Source organism: Oncorhynchus clarkii, unplaced genomic scaffold, assembly GCF_045791955.1.
Source record: "Oncorhynchus clarkii lewisi isolate Uvic-CL-2024 unplaced genomic scaffold, UVic_Ocla_1.0 unplaced_contig_1313_pilon_pilon, whole genome shotgun sequence".
Taxonomy (NCBI): Eukaryota; Metazoa; Chordata; class Actinopteri; order Salmoniformes; family Salmonidae; genus Oncorhynchus; species Oncorhynchus clarkii.
The window spans coordinates 1-14,354 of NW_027258562.1; the positions used below are offsets into that span (position 1 = coordinate 1).

General features: G+C 40.4%; 1 pseudogene; it reads right to left on the minus strand.

Moving 5' to 3' along the window:
- Positions 1-701: 701 nt before the first annotated feature.
- The window catches only part of LOC139397349 (serine/threonine-protein kinase DCLK1-like), a 51,601-nt pseudogene continuing 37,948 nt past the window's right edge, over positions 702-14,354 (minus strand).

Below are 14,354 nucleotides of genomic sequence, written 5' to 3' on the forward strand. Positions count from 1 at the left end.
GGCCTACCGTTTGTTTAGAGGTTTACAGTTTGTTTAGAGGTTTACGAGAGGAGGTCTATGAGAAGAGGTCTATGAGAGGAGGTCTATGAGAGGAGGTCTATGAGAGGGGGTCTATGAGAGGAGGTCTATGAGAGGAGGTCTATGAGAGGAGGTCTATTAGAGGGGGTCTATGAGAGGAGGTCTATGAGAGGGGGTCTATGAGAGGAGGTCTATGAGAGGGGGTCTATGAGAGGAGGTCTATGAGAGGGAGTCTATGAGAGGGAGTCTATGAGAGGGAGTCTATGAGAGGGGGTCTATGAGAGGAGGTCTATGAGAGGAGGTCTATGAGAGGAGGTCTATGAGAGGAGGTCTATGAGAGGAGGTCTATGAGAGGGAGTCTATGAGAGGAGGTCTATGAGAGGAGGTCTATGAGAGGAGGTCTATGAGAGGGGGTCTAAGAGAGAAGGTCTATGAGAGGGAGTCTATGAGAGGAGGTCTATGAGAGGGAGTCTATGAGAGGAGGTCTATGAGAGGGGGGTCTATGAGAGGAGGTCTATGAGAGGAGGTCTATGAGAGGAGGTCTATGAGAGGGAGCGGGGGGCAGGACATGGGTGGGGTTGATGGAGCACACAGAAGCAAGCAGCCAAATCAAGCAGCCAATCAGCAAGCTGGGCCACCGGAAACTGAGCGGACATGGTTGTTGTGACAACGGGAGGTCATACCTTATCCAGTACATGGCCGGGTGCTGGTAGAAGTCCAACGACCCAGAGCGCTGCAAACAGAAGCTGTGCTCCAACTGGACAACAGAACACAGAAACCAGGAACCTTTAAATCCACGAGGACTTAAAGAGAAACCAGTAGCCTTTAAAACCAGTATAACTTTATGAAAAACCAGTAACCTTTAAAACAAGTAGGACTTAAAGAGAAACAAGTACAGTCAACCTTTTAAAACCAGTAACAATCAGAGAAGCCAGGTTTAAACCAGTGGGACTTATAGAGAAACCAGTAAGCTTTAAAACCAGTAACAATCAGAGAAACCAGGTTTAAACCAGTAGGACTTATAGAGAAACCAGTAAGCTTTAAAACCAGTAACAATCAGAGAAACCAGGTTTAAACCAGTAGGACTTATAGAGAAACCAGTAAGCTTTAAAACCAGTAACAATCAGAGAAACCAGGTTTAAACCAGTAGGACTTATAGAGAAACCAGTAAGCTTTAAAACCAGTAACAATCAGATAAACCAGGTTTAAACCAGTAGGACTTATAAAGAAACCAGTAAGCTTTAAAACCAGTAACAATCAGAGAAACCAGGTTTAAACCAGTAGGACTTATAGAGAAACCAGTAAGCTTTAAAACCAGTAACAATCAGAGAAACCAGGTTTAAACCAGTGGGACTTATAGAGAAACCAGTAAGCTTTAAAACCAGTAACAATCAGAGAAACCAGGTTTAAACCAGTAGGACTTATAGAGAAACCAGTAAGCTTTAAAACCAGTAACAATCAGAGAAACCAGGTTTAAACCAGTAGGACTTATAGAGAAACCAGTAAGCTTTAAAACCAGTAACAATCAGAGAAGCCAGGTTTAAACCAGTAGGACTTATAGAGAAACCAGTAAGCTTTAAAACCAGTAACAATCAGAGAAACCAGGTTTAAACCAGTGGGACTTATAGAGAAACCAGTAAGCTTTAAAACCAGTAACAATCAGAGAAACCAGGTTTAAACCAGTAGGACTTATAGAGAAACCAGTAAGCTTTAAAACCAGTAACAATCAGAGAAGCCAGGTTTAAACCAGTAGGACTTATAGAGAAACCAGTAAGCTTTAAAACCAGTAACAATCAGAGAAACCAGGTTTAAACCAGTGGGACTTATAGAGAAACCAGTAAGCTTTAAAACCAGTAACAATCAGAGAAACCAGGTTTAAACCAGTAGGACTTATAGAGAAACCAGTAAGCTTTAAAACCAGTAACAATCAGAGAAGCCAGGTTTAAACCAGTAGGACTTATAGAGAAACCAGTAAGCTTTAAAACCAGTAACAATCAGAGAAACCAGGTTTAAACCAGTGGGACTTATAGAGAAACCAGTAAGCTTTAAAACATGTAACCATTGCAGGTATCAAACCAGTGGAAACCACCACATTTAGATTTCTAAACCAGGACCATTCAGACTGAGAGCCAAAGACAAAGCCAGTACAACTTAGTGGTGCCGTGTAAAAAAACAACAACAGACATGTCTGAATCAATCTTTCCTGGGCGGTGCTTACCGTAATGACAGACACCCCGGCGGTAGTGTCATTAGCTTTAGGGCCGGTGTTGAAGTGCTTCTTTAACTTTCCTGCTACTGACAGCTCCTGTTCATTCTCTGACACACCGCCATCCTGCAGAGAGGAGAGGAGAGGAGAGGAGAGGAGAGGAGAGGAGAGGAGAGGAGAGGAGAGGAGGAAATAGAGGATAGGAGAGGAGAGAGAATTGTAGAAGAGAGGAGAAGAAAAGAGAGGAGAGGAGAGGAGAGGAGAGGAGAGGAGAGGAGAGGAGAGAAGAGGAGAAGAGAGGAGAAGAGGGGAGAAGAGGGGAGAAGAGAGGAGTTTTCCCTTCAGACTACATTAATCCTATTTAAGACCCACAGTAAAACGTTGGATGTTCAAACTGAAAAAACATTGACATGATGTACAAGACAGTTTCTGAGACGTTGTAGACACCCTGTACTGTAGGTAGTGAGGGTATAGAGCATGAATAGATGGACTATAGATAGATTATATAGATAGACTATAGATAGATAGATTACAGTGGGGCAAAAAAGTAGTTAGTCAGCCACCAATTGTGCAAGTTCTCCCACTTAATTAAAGATATTGGTTCCCAATTGGGACTCAACCCTCCCACGTTCAGCTGAAACGGTGGCGCATGGAACGCAAAAATATTCTTAAAAATATTTAACCTCCACACATTAACAAGTCCAATAGCTCAAATGAAAGATAAACACCTTGTTCATCTAGCCAGCAAGTCAGATTTCTAAAATGTTTTACGGCGAAAACATAGTACATATTTATGTCAAACCACCACCAGACACAGCTCATTTGAATAGCCAAAACATGCTATCAAAAAAACGCAGGATTAAAAAATAAATCATTCACTAACCTTTTGAAAATCTTCATCAGATGACAGTAATAGAACATGTTACACAGTAAATTTTTTTTTTTTCAATAATATGCCATTTATATCCATAAATGTCCATTTACATTGAGTTCATGTTCAGAAATTACTCAAAAATGTCCGCAGGAAATCTAGGTAGCGCGGCAAGATAACGTAAATAGACATCATAAACTTTGACTAAATATACATGTTCTACATATAGTTAGAAAGATACACTGCTCCTTTATGCAACCGCTTTGTTACATTTATTTTTAACGTTACAGAAATTGCACACTATTCAATATGCTGAGACGGCGCTCAGATACAAGCTACATTTCAATGTAATGTTGGAGTCAACAGAAACACAGATTTAAGCATAAATATTCCCTTACCTTCGATGGTCTTCGTTCAGAATGTTGTGGAAGGCTTCATACTTACCCAATACATCGTTTGGTTTCAAGTCTTGCGTCTTTGTATTAGCTACTGCTAATAACATCAGCTGAAATGCAGCCAAAATGTCCTCTGGTCCGGAAAAGTTGTGCATCAAAACTTCAAAATTACATATTATATGTCGACTAAACAGGTCAAACTAAGTGCAGAAGCAAGCTTTATGATGTTTTTAACACACAAAACAACTTTCAATTCAATCGGCCATCGTCTGTCCTTCTCTTGAGTGCTGGAACAAAGGAATGGCTGTGACCAATTTGCGCCCTAACGCACAGGTTTTTTCCTCGTGGCACTTACTCAAATCACTCCCATAGGGCCAATTCTCGCGGGATTTGAACGATTAAAAGCTCTACTAAATGAGGACATCTAGTGGAAGACATAGAAAGTCTCCCCAGAATCATAACTGGTTGGGAAGGGTGGGGGCGATGACGTCAAAGTTGCTCCAACTTTCATGACCACAGAAACTAGTTTGGAAGAATGCCTGCCCTGTGAGTTCTGCTATACTTACAGACATAATTCCAACGGTTTTAGAAGCTTTAGAGTGTTTTCTATCCAATAATAATTTTTATATGCATATATTAGCAATTTTTGACAGATTATTTTTTCAGTTTACTAGGGGTACCCAATCTCTCCAAAGGGGGCATATTTCTGCCATATCTTTAACAGGTTTTAAAAAGATGAGAGAGGCCTGTAATTTCATCATAGGTACACTTTAACTATGACAGACGAAATTAGGGAAAAAAATCAAGAAAATCACATTGTAGAATTTTTTATACATTTATTTGCAAATTATGGTGGAAAATAAGTATTTGGTCACCTACAAACAAGCAAGATTTCTGGCTCTCACAGACCTGTAACTTCTTATTTAATAGGCTCCTCTGTCCTCCACTCGTTACCTGTATTAATGGCACCTGTTTGAACTTGTTATCAGTATAAAAGACACCTGTCCACAACCTCAAACAGTCACACTCCAAACTCCACTATGGCCAAGACCAATGAGCTGTCAAAGGACACCAGAAACAAAATTGTAGACCTGCACCAGGCTGGGAAGACTGAATCTGCAATAGGTAAGCAGCTTGGTTTGAAGAAATCAACTGTGGGAGCAATTATTAGGAAATGGAAGACATACAAGACCACTGATAATCTCCCTCGATCTGGGGATCCATGCAAGATCTCACCCCGTGGGGTCAAAATGATCACAAGAACGGTGAGCAAAAATCCCAGAACCACACGGGGGGACCTAGTGAATGACCTGCAGAGAGCTGGGACCAAAGTAACAAAGCCTACCATCAGTAACACACTACGCCGCCAGGGACTCAAATCCTGCAGTGCCAGACGTGTACCCCTGCTTAAGCCAGTACATGTCCAGGCCCATCTGAAGTTTGCTAGAGAACATATGGATGATCCAGAAGAAGATTGGGAGAATGTCATATGGTCAGATAAATCCAAAATATACCTTTTTGGTAAAAACTCAACTCGTCGTGAGTTGCATCCAAATAACACCATACCTACTGTGAAGCATGGGGGTGGAAACATCATGCTTTGGGGCTGTTTTTCTGCAAAGGGACCAGGACGACTGATCCATGTAAAGGAAAGAATGAATGGGGCCATGTATCGTGAGATTTTGAGTGAAAACCCCCTTCTATCAGCAAGGGCATTGAAGATGAAACGTGGCTAGGTCTTTCAGCATGACAATGATCCCAAACACAATGCCCAGGCAACGAAGGAGTGGCTTCTTAAGAAGCATTTCAAGGTCCTGGAGTGGCCTAGCCAGTCTCCAGATCTCAACCCCATAGAAAATCTTTGGAGGGAGTTGAAAGTCCGTGTTGTCCAGCAACAGCCCCAAAACGTCACTGCTCTAGAGGAGATCTGCATGGAGGAATGGGCCAAAATACCAGCAACAGTATGTGAAAACCTTGTGAAGACTTACAGAAAATGTTTGACCTCTGTCATTGCCAACAAAGGGTATATAACAAAGTATTGAGATAAACTTTTGTTATTGACCAAATACTTATTTTCCACCATAATTTGCAAATAAATTCATTAAAAATCCTACAATGTGATTTTCTTGAATTCTATTTCTCATTTTTACTAGTCATAATTGAAATCTACCTATGATGAAAATTACAGGCCTCTCTCATCTTTTTAAGTGGGAGAACTTGTACAATTGGTGGCTGACTAAATACTTTTTTGCCCCACTGTATATAGATGGACTATAGATAGATTATATAGATGGACTATAGATAGATAGATTATAAAGATGGACTATAGATAGATTATATAGATGGACTATAGATAAATAGATTATATAGATGGACTATAGATAGATAGATTATATAGATGGACTATAGATAGATTATATAGAACAAGGTTTGCAATCACACAGAGTAGAATGTTAGATGTTCCAATCAGATGTGATTGGTCAAACACACATATTTAGCAGATGTGATTGGTCACATACACATATATTATTGCGGGTTGTAGTGAAATGCTTGTATGAAAAAACATGCAAGACAACTAAATACTGCTTATGAGCTAGAAGCAGAGCTGACGTGCCATCGTCTGGAGACGGGCAAAGACAAACACGTGTTAAGCCCTTATCGTCCCCAAGGACCAAGATGGTGAATCAATGGTATAGTATGGTAGAGTATGAGGGGAGAGGTTCTACTCACCTTGACCCAAGGGTGCTCCAACACCTCTACTGCTGTGTATCTCTGATCCACCTCCACCTGCAGCATGGACCTGATCAGCTCCTTGGCAGTCTCTGACACATTGTCCCAGTAAAGGAGAGGGAACTCCAGCGGCCTCATTAGGATCTGGTCAAACAACACCTCCTGGTCATCACTGCTCCTATACACAACAGAGAAAAACACATCAACACATTAAATATACAATATCTTAGAATTAATCAATAAGGCCAGAGGGGTCTGGTATATTTAATCAATAAGGCCAGAGGGGTCTGGTATATTTAATCAATAAGACCAGAGGAGGTCTGGTATATTTAATCAATAACGCCAGAGGGCGTCTGGAATATTTAATCAATAAGGCCAGAGGAGGTCTGGTATATTGAAGTAGTAAGGCCAGACGAGGTCTGGTATATTTAATCAATAAGCCCAGAGGGGTCTGGTATATTTAATCACTAAGGCCAGAGGAGGTCTGGTATATTTAATCAATGAGGCCAGAGGAGGTCTGGTATATTTAATCAATAAGACCAGAGGAGGTCTGGTATATTTAATCAATAAGGCCAGAGGGGTCTGGTATATTTAATCAATAAGGCCAGAGGGGTCTGGTATATTTAATAAATAAGGCCAGAGGGCGTCTGGAATATTTAATCAATAAGGCCAGAGGAGGTCTTGTATATTTAATCAATAAGGACAGAGGAGGTCTGGTATATTTAATCAATAAGGCCAGAGGAGGTCTGGTATATTTAATCAATGAGGCCAGAGGGGTCTGGTATATTTAATCAATAAGGCCAGAGGGCGTCTGGTATATTTAATCAATGAGGCCAGAGGAGGTCTGGTATATTTAATCAATAAGGCCAGAGGAGGTCTGGTATATTTAATCAATAAGGACAGAGGGGGTCTGGTATATTTAATCAATAAGGCCAGATGGGTCTGGTATATTTAATCTATAAGGCCAGAGGAGGTCTGGTATATGTAATCAATAAGGCCAGAGGAGGTCTGGTATATTTAATCAATAAGGCCAGAGGGGTCTGGTATATCTAATCAATAAGGCCAGAGGAGGTCTGGTATATTTAATCAATAAGGCCAGAGGGGGTCTTGTATATTTAATCAATAAGGCCAGAGGGGTCTGGTATATTTCATCAATAAGGCCAGAGGGGTCTGGTATATTTAATCAATAAGGCCAGAGGAGGTCTGGTATATTTAATCAATAAGGACAGAGGGGGTCTGGTATATTTAATCAATAAGGCCAGATGGGTCTGGTATATTTAATCTATAAGGCCAGAGGAGGTCTGGTATATGTAATCAATAAGGCCAGAGGAGGTCTGGTATATTTAATCAATAAGGCCAGAGGGGTCTGGTATATTTAATCAATAAGGCCAGATGGGTCTGGTATATTTAATCAATAAGGCCAGAGGGGTCTGGTATATCTAATCAATAAGGCCAGAGGAGGTCTGGTATATTTAATCAATAAGGCCAGAGGGGGTCTTGTATATTTAATCAATAAGGCCAGAGGGGTCTGGTATATTTCATCAATAAGGCCAGAGGGGTCTGGTATATTTAATCAATAAGGCCAGAGGAGGTCTGGTATATTTAATCAATAAGGACAGAGGGGGTCTGGTATATTTAATCAATAAGGCCAGATGGGTCTGGTATATTTAATCTATAAGGCCAGAGGAGGTCTGGTATATGTAATCAATAAGGCCAGAGGAGGTCTGGTATATTTAATCAATAAGGCCAGAGGGGGTCTGGTATATTGAAGTAGTAAGGCCAGACGAGGTCTGGTATATTTAATCAATAAGCCCAGAGGGGTCTGGTATATTTAATCAATAAGGCCAGAGTGGTCTGGTATATTTAATCAATAAGGCCAGAGGAGGTCTGGTATATTTAATCAATAAGGCCAGAGGAGATCTGGTATATTTAATCAATAAGGCCAGAGGAGGTCTGGTATATCTAATCAATAAGGCCAGAGGAGGTCTGGTATATTTAATCAATAAGACCAGAGGAGGTCTGGTATATTTAATCAATAAGGCCAGAGGGGGTCTGGTATATTTAATCAATAAGGCCAGAGGGGTCTGGTATATTTAGTCAATAAGGCCAGAGGAGGTCTGGTATATTTAATCAATAAGGCCAGAGGGGTCTGGTATATTTAATCAATAAGGCCAGAGGAGGTCTGGTATATTTAATCAATAAGACCAGAGGAGGTCTGGTATATTTAATCAATAAGGCCAGAGGAGGTCTGGTATATTTAATCAATAAGGCCAGAGGGCGTCTGGAATATTTAATCAATAAGGCCAGAGGAGGTCTGGTATATTTAATCAATAACGCCGTGGGGTCTGGTATATTTAATCAATAAGGCCAGAGGGGGTCTGGTATATCTAATCAATAAGGCCAGAGGGGTCTGGTATATTTAATCAATAAGGCCAGAGGGGGTCTGGTATATCTAATCAATAAGGCCAGAGGAGATCTGGTATATCTAATCAATAAGGCCAGAGGAGGTCTGGTATATTTAATCAATAAGGCTAGAGGGGGTCTGGTATATTTAATCAATAAGGCCAGAGGAGGTCTGGTATATTTAATCAATAAGGACAGAGGAGATCTGGTATATCTAATCAATAAGGCCAGAGGAGGTCTGGTATATTTAATCAATAAGGCTAGAGGGGGTCTGGTATATTTAATCAATAAGGCCAGAGGGCGTCTGGTATATCTAATCAATAAGGCCAGAGGAGATCTGGTATATCTAATCAATAAGGCCAGAGGAGGTCTGGTATATTTAATCAATAAGGCCAGAGGGGGTCTGGAATATTTAATCAATAAGGCCAGAGGAGGTCTGGTATATTTAAGTAGTAAGGCCAGAGGGGTCTGGTATATTTAATCAATAAGGCCAGAGGGCGTCTGGTATATTTAATCAATAAGGCCAGAGGGCGTCTGGTATATCTAATCAATAAGGCCAGAGGAGGTCTGGTATATCTAATCAATAAGGCCAGAGGAGGTCTGGTATATTTAATCAATAAGGACAGAGGAGGTCTGGTATATCTAATCAATAAGGCCAGAGGAGGTCTGGTATATTTAATCAATAAGGCCAGAGGAGGTCTGGTATATTTAATCAATAACGCCAGAGGGGTCTGGTATATTTAATCAATAAGGACAGAGGGGGTCTGGTATATTTAAGTAGTAAGGCCAGAGAAGGTCTGGTATATTTAAGTAGTAAGGCCAGAGGGGGTCTGGTATATTTAATCAATAACGCCAGAGGGCGTCTGGAATATTTAATCAATAAGGCCAGAGGAGGTCTGGTATATTTAATCAATAAGGCCAGAGGAGGGATGGTATATTTAATCAATAAGGCCAGAGGGGTCTGGTATATTTAATCAATAAGGCTAGAGGGGGTCTGGTATATTTAATCAATAAGGCCAGAGGAGGTCTGGTATATTTAATCAATAAGGCCAGACGAGGTCTGGTATATTTAATCAATAAGAACAGAGGAGGTCTGGTATATTTAATCAATAAGGCCAGAGGAGGTCTGGTATATTTAATCAATGAGGCCAGAGGAGGTCTGGTATATTTAATCAATAAGGACAGAGGAGGTCTGGTATATTTAATCAATAAGGCCAGAGGAGGTCTGGTATATTTAATCAATAAGGCCAGAGGAGGTCTGGTATATTTAATCAATAACGCCAGAGGGCGTCTGGAATATTTAATCAATAAGGCCAGAGGAGGTCTGGAATATTTAATCAATAAGGCCAGAGGAGGTCTGGTATATTTACTCAATAAGGCCAGAGGAGGTCTGGTATATTTAAGTAGTAAGGCCAGAGGGAGTCTGGTATATTTAAGTAGTAAGGCCAGAGGGGGTCTGGTATATTTAAGTAGTAAGGCCAGAGGAGGTCTGGTATATTTAAGTAGTAAGGCCAGAGGGGGTCTGGTATATTTAAGTAGTAAGGCCAGAGGAGGTCTGGTATATTTAAGTAGTAAGGCCAGAGGGGGTCTGGTATATTTAATCAATAAGGCCAGAGGAGGTCTGGTATATTTAATCAATAAGACCAGAGGAGGTCTGGTATATTTAATCAATAAGGCCAGAGGGGTCTGGTATATTTAATCAATAAGGACAGAGGGGGTCTGGTATATTTAAGTAGTAAGGCCAGAGGAGGTCTGGTATATTTTAATCAATAATGCCAGAGGGGTCTGGTATATTTAATCAATAAGGCCAGAGGGGTCTGGTATATTTAATCAATAAGGACAGAGGGGGTCTGGTATATTTAAGTAGTAAGGCCAGAGGAGGTCTGGTATATTTAATCAATAATACCAGAGGGGTCTGGTATATTTAATCAATAAGGCCAGAGGAGGTCTGGTATATTTAATCAATAAGGCCAGAGGAGGTCTGGTATATTTAATCAATAAGGCCAGAGGAGGTCTGGTATATTTAATCAATAAGGCCAGAGGAGGTCTGGTATATTTAAGTAGTAAGGCCAGACGAGGTCTGGTACATTTAATCAATAAGGCCAGAGGAGGTCTGGTATATTGAAGTAGTAAGGCCAGAGGAGGTCTGGTATATTTAATCAATAAGGACAGAGGGGTCCGGTTATATTTAATCAATAAGGCCAGAGGAGGTCTGGTATATTTAATCAATAAGGCCAGAGGAGGTCTGGTATATTTAATCAATAAGGCCAGAGGAGGTCTGGTATTTTTAATCAATAAGGCCAGAGGAGGTCTGGTACATTTAATCAATAAGACCAGAGGAGGTCTGGTATATTTAATCAATAAGGCCAGAGGAGGTCTGGTATATTTAATCAATAAGACCAGAGGAGGTCTGGTATATTTAATCAATAAGGCCAGAGGGGTCTGGTATATTTAATCAATAAGGCCAGAGGGGGTCTGGTATATTTAATCAATAAGGCCAGAGGGGGTCTGGTATATTTAATCAATAAGGTCTGAGGGATTGTGGTACTTGGCCAATATAGCACAGCTATGGGATGTTTTTCTGCACGACACAAAGCGGGGTGCCTGGATACAGCCCTTATCCGTGGTATATTGTTTATATTGTTAATATAAACTGGTTACCAACATAATTACAGCAGCCGTGCCTTATTGCTGTTATAAACTGGTTACCAACATAATTACAGCAGCCGTGCCTTATTGCTGTTATAAACTGGTTACCAACATAATTACAGCAGCCGTGCCTTATTGCTATTATAAACTGGTTACCAACATAATTACAGCAGCCGTGCCTTATTGCTGTTATAAACTGGTTACCAACATAATTACAGCAGCCGTGCCTTATTGTTAATATAAACTGGTTACCAACATAATTACAGCAGCCGTGCCTTATTGCTGTTATAAACTGGTTACCAACATAATTACAGCAGCCGTGCCTTATTGCTGTTATAAACTGGTTACCAACATAATTACAGCAGCCGTGCCTTATTGTTGTTATAAACTGGTTACCAACGTAATTACAGCAGCCGTGCCTTATTGTTAATATAAACTGGTTACCAACATAATTACAGCAGCCGTGCCTTATTGCTATTATAAACTGGTTACCAACATAATTACAGCAGCCGTGCCTTATTGCTGTTATAAACTGGTTACCAACATAATTACAGCAGCCGTGCCTTATTGTTGTTATAAACTGGTTACCAACATAATTACAGCAGCCGTGCCTTATTGTTAATATAAACTGGTTACCAACATAATTACAGCAGCCGTGCCTTATTGCTGTTATAAACTGGTTACCAACGTAATTACAGCAGCCGTGCCTTATTGCTGTTATAAACTGGTTACCAACATAATTACAGCAGCCGTGCCTTATTGCTGTTATAAACTGGTTACCAACATAATTACAGCAGCCGTGCCTTATTGCTATTATAAACTGGTTACCAACATAATTACAGCAGCCGTGCCTTATTGCTATTATAAACTGGTTACCAACATAATTACAGCAGCCGTGCCTTATTGCTGTTATAAACTGGTTACCAACATAATTACAGCAGCCGTGCCTTATTGCTATTATAAACTGGTTACCAACTTATTACAGCAGTAACGGCTAAGGGCTGTCAGCCAATCAGCATTCAGATCTCGAACCAGTTTACAATGGCCAGTTGTGTTGAAAACAGTCACATAACCAACCAAGTTAGCAAACATGACGTTTTCTTTTGACTGCGCAAAACGGTCGTGTAAGCAAGCATCTGATGTTGGTGTTTGTTTAACCTTTAACCCCTTTATAACCACCCTGCTACTTTCTACTTTTTACTTGGATGGCAGCTTCAGGTTTTCGGGAAATACATTGAAAACTAACTTGAACATCTGGACTGTAATGACAAGAATAAAATGTAATTGACAGATGTGGGAGCAGACTGAATTAATGCATAAGGTAAGGCCTGTAACGTTAGCTAGCTACATTGCTAAGCAAGCCAGATTGACTTGTATGGAGTAACTTTAACGTGAGATGAGCAAAGCCCATTTCATGTATTATACATTAGCAGCGTGGCAGTTTCCCAAAGTTTGGTGTTTGAACTTTGTCCAGCTAGCTGTGCTTTGTTTGTGGAGTAATGTGGAATAACTACAGTACCAGTCAAAAGTACGGACGCACCTACTCATTCATTCATTCATTTTCTTTATTTTTACTATTTTCTACATTTGTAGAATAATAGTGAAGACATCAAAATTATGAAATATCACATATGGAATCACGTAGTAACCAAAAAAGTGTGGAACAAATTGAGATTCTTCAAAGTAGCCACCCTTTGCCTTGATGACAGCTTTGCACACTCTTGGAATTCTCTCAACCAGCTTCATGAGTTAGTCACCTGGAATGCATTTCAATTAACACTAAAAATTCATTTGGAATGTCTTTCCTTCTTAATGCGTTTCAGCCAATCAGTTGTGTTGTGACAACGTAAGGGTGGTATACAGAAGATAGTCCTATTTGGTAAAAAAACAAGTTCATATTATGTCAAGAACAGCTCAAATATGCAAAGATAAACGACAGTCCATCATTACTTTAACCTCTTGCGACATTAGACCGGTGGAAATCTGTCCTTTAGTCTGAAGAATCCAAATTTGAGATTTTTGGTTCCAACCGCCGTGTCTTTGTGAGACGCAGAGTAGGTGAATGGATGATCTCTGCATGTGTGGTTCCCACCGTGAAAAATGGAGGAGGTGGTGTGATGGTGTGGGGGTACTTTGCTAGTGACACTGTTGTTGATTTATTTAGAATTCAAGGCACACTTAACCAGCATGGTTACCACAGCATTCTGCAGTGATACGCCATCCCATCTGGTTTGCGCTTAGTGGAACAATCATTTGTTTTTCAACAGGACAATGACCCAAATCACACCTCCAGGATGTTTACGGGCTATTTGACAAAGAAGGAGAGTGATGGAGTGCTGCATCAGATGACCTGGCCTCCACAATCACCTGACCTCAACCCAGTTGAGATGGTTTGGGATGAGTTGGACCGCAGAGTGAAGGAAAAGCAGCCAACAAGTGATCAGCATATGTGGAAACTCCTTCAAGACTGTTGGAAAAGCATTCCAGGTGAAGCTGGTTGAGAGAATACCAAGAGAGTGCAAAGCTGTCATCAAAGGCAAAGGATGGTTACTTTGAAGAATCTAAAATATTTGCTGATTTCTTTAACACCTTTTTTGGTTACTACATGATTCCATATGTGTTACTTCATAGTTTTGATTTCTTCACTATTATTCTACAATGTAGAAAATAGCAAAAAATAAAGAAAAACCTTTGAATGAGTAGGTGTGTCCAAACTTTTGACTGGTTACTGTATATTGTCATCATTGAATTGTGCCGGTGCCGTCCATACAGTTAACATAACAGACGTGTTAGCTTGTAGCTAGCGAACGTTACTGTCAACTAACAACGTTAGTTGGATAGGACATTCGCTATCTTATATGCCTGTTACACGCAACTGTCAAGGCCCATGGTTTTACACAGATGACTTCAGTCATGTGGAAAAACCTATAAAGATATAAAAAGATATAGCTTCCGTTGTTTGTAGCTTTCCACTCATCTGACTGGTGTTAGCTAGCTACTAGCGCTGTTGCTACGCAACCCACCTTTGTTGTATCAGAACTCTGAAACTAAAAATAAATATCAGTGCTGGTTCCATACGATG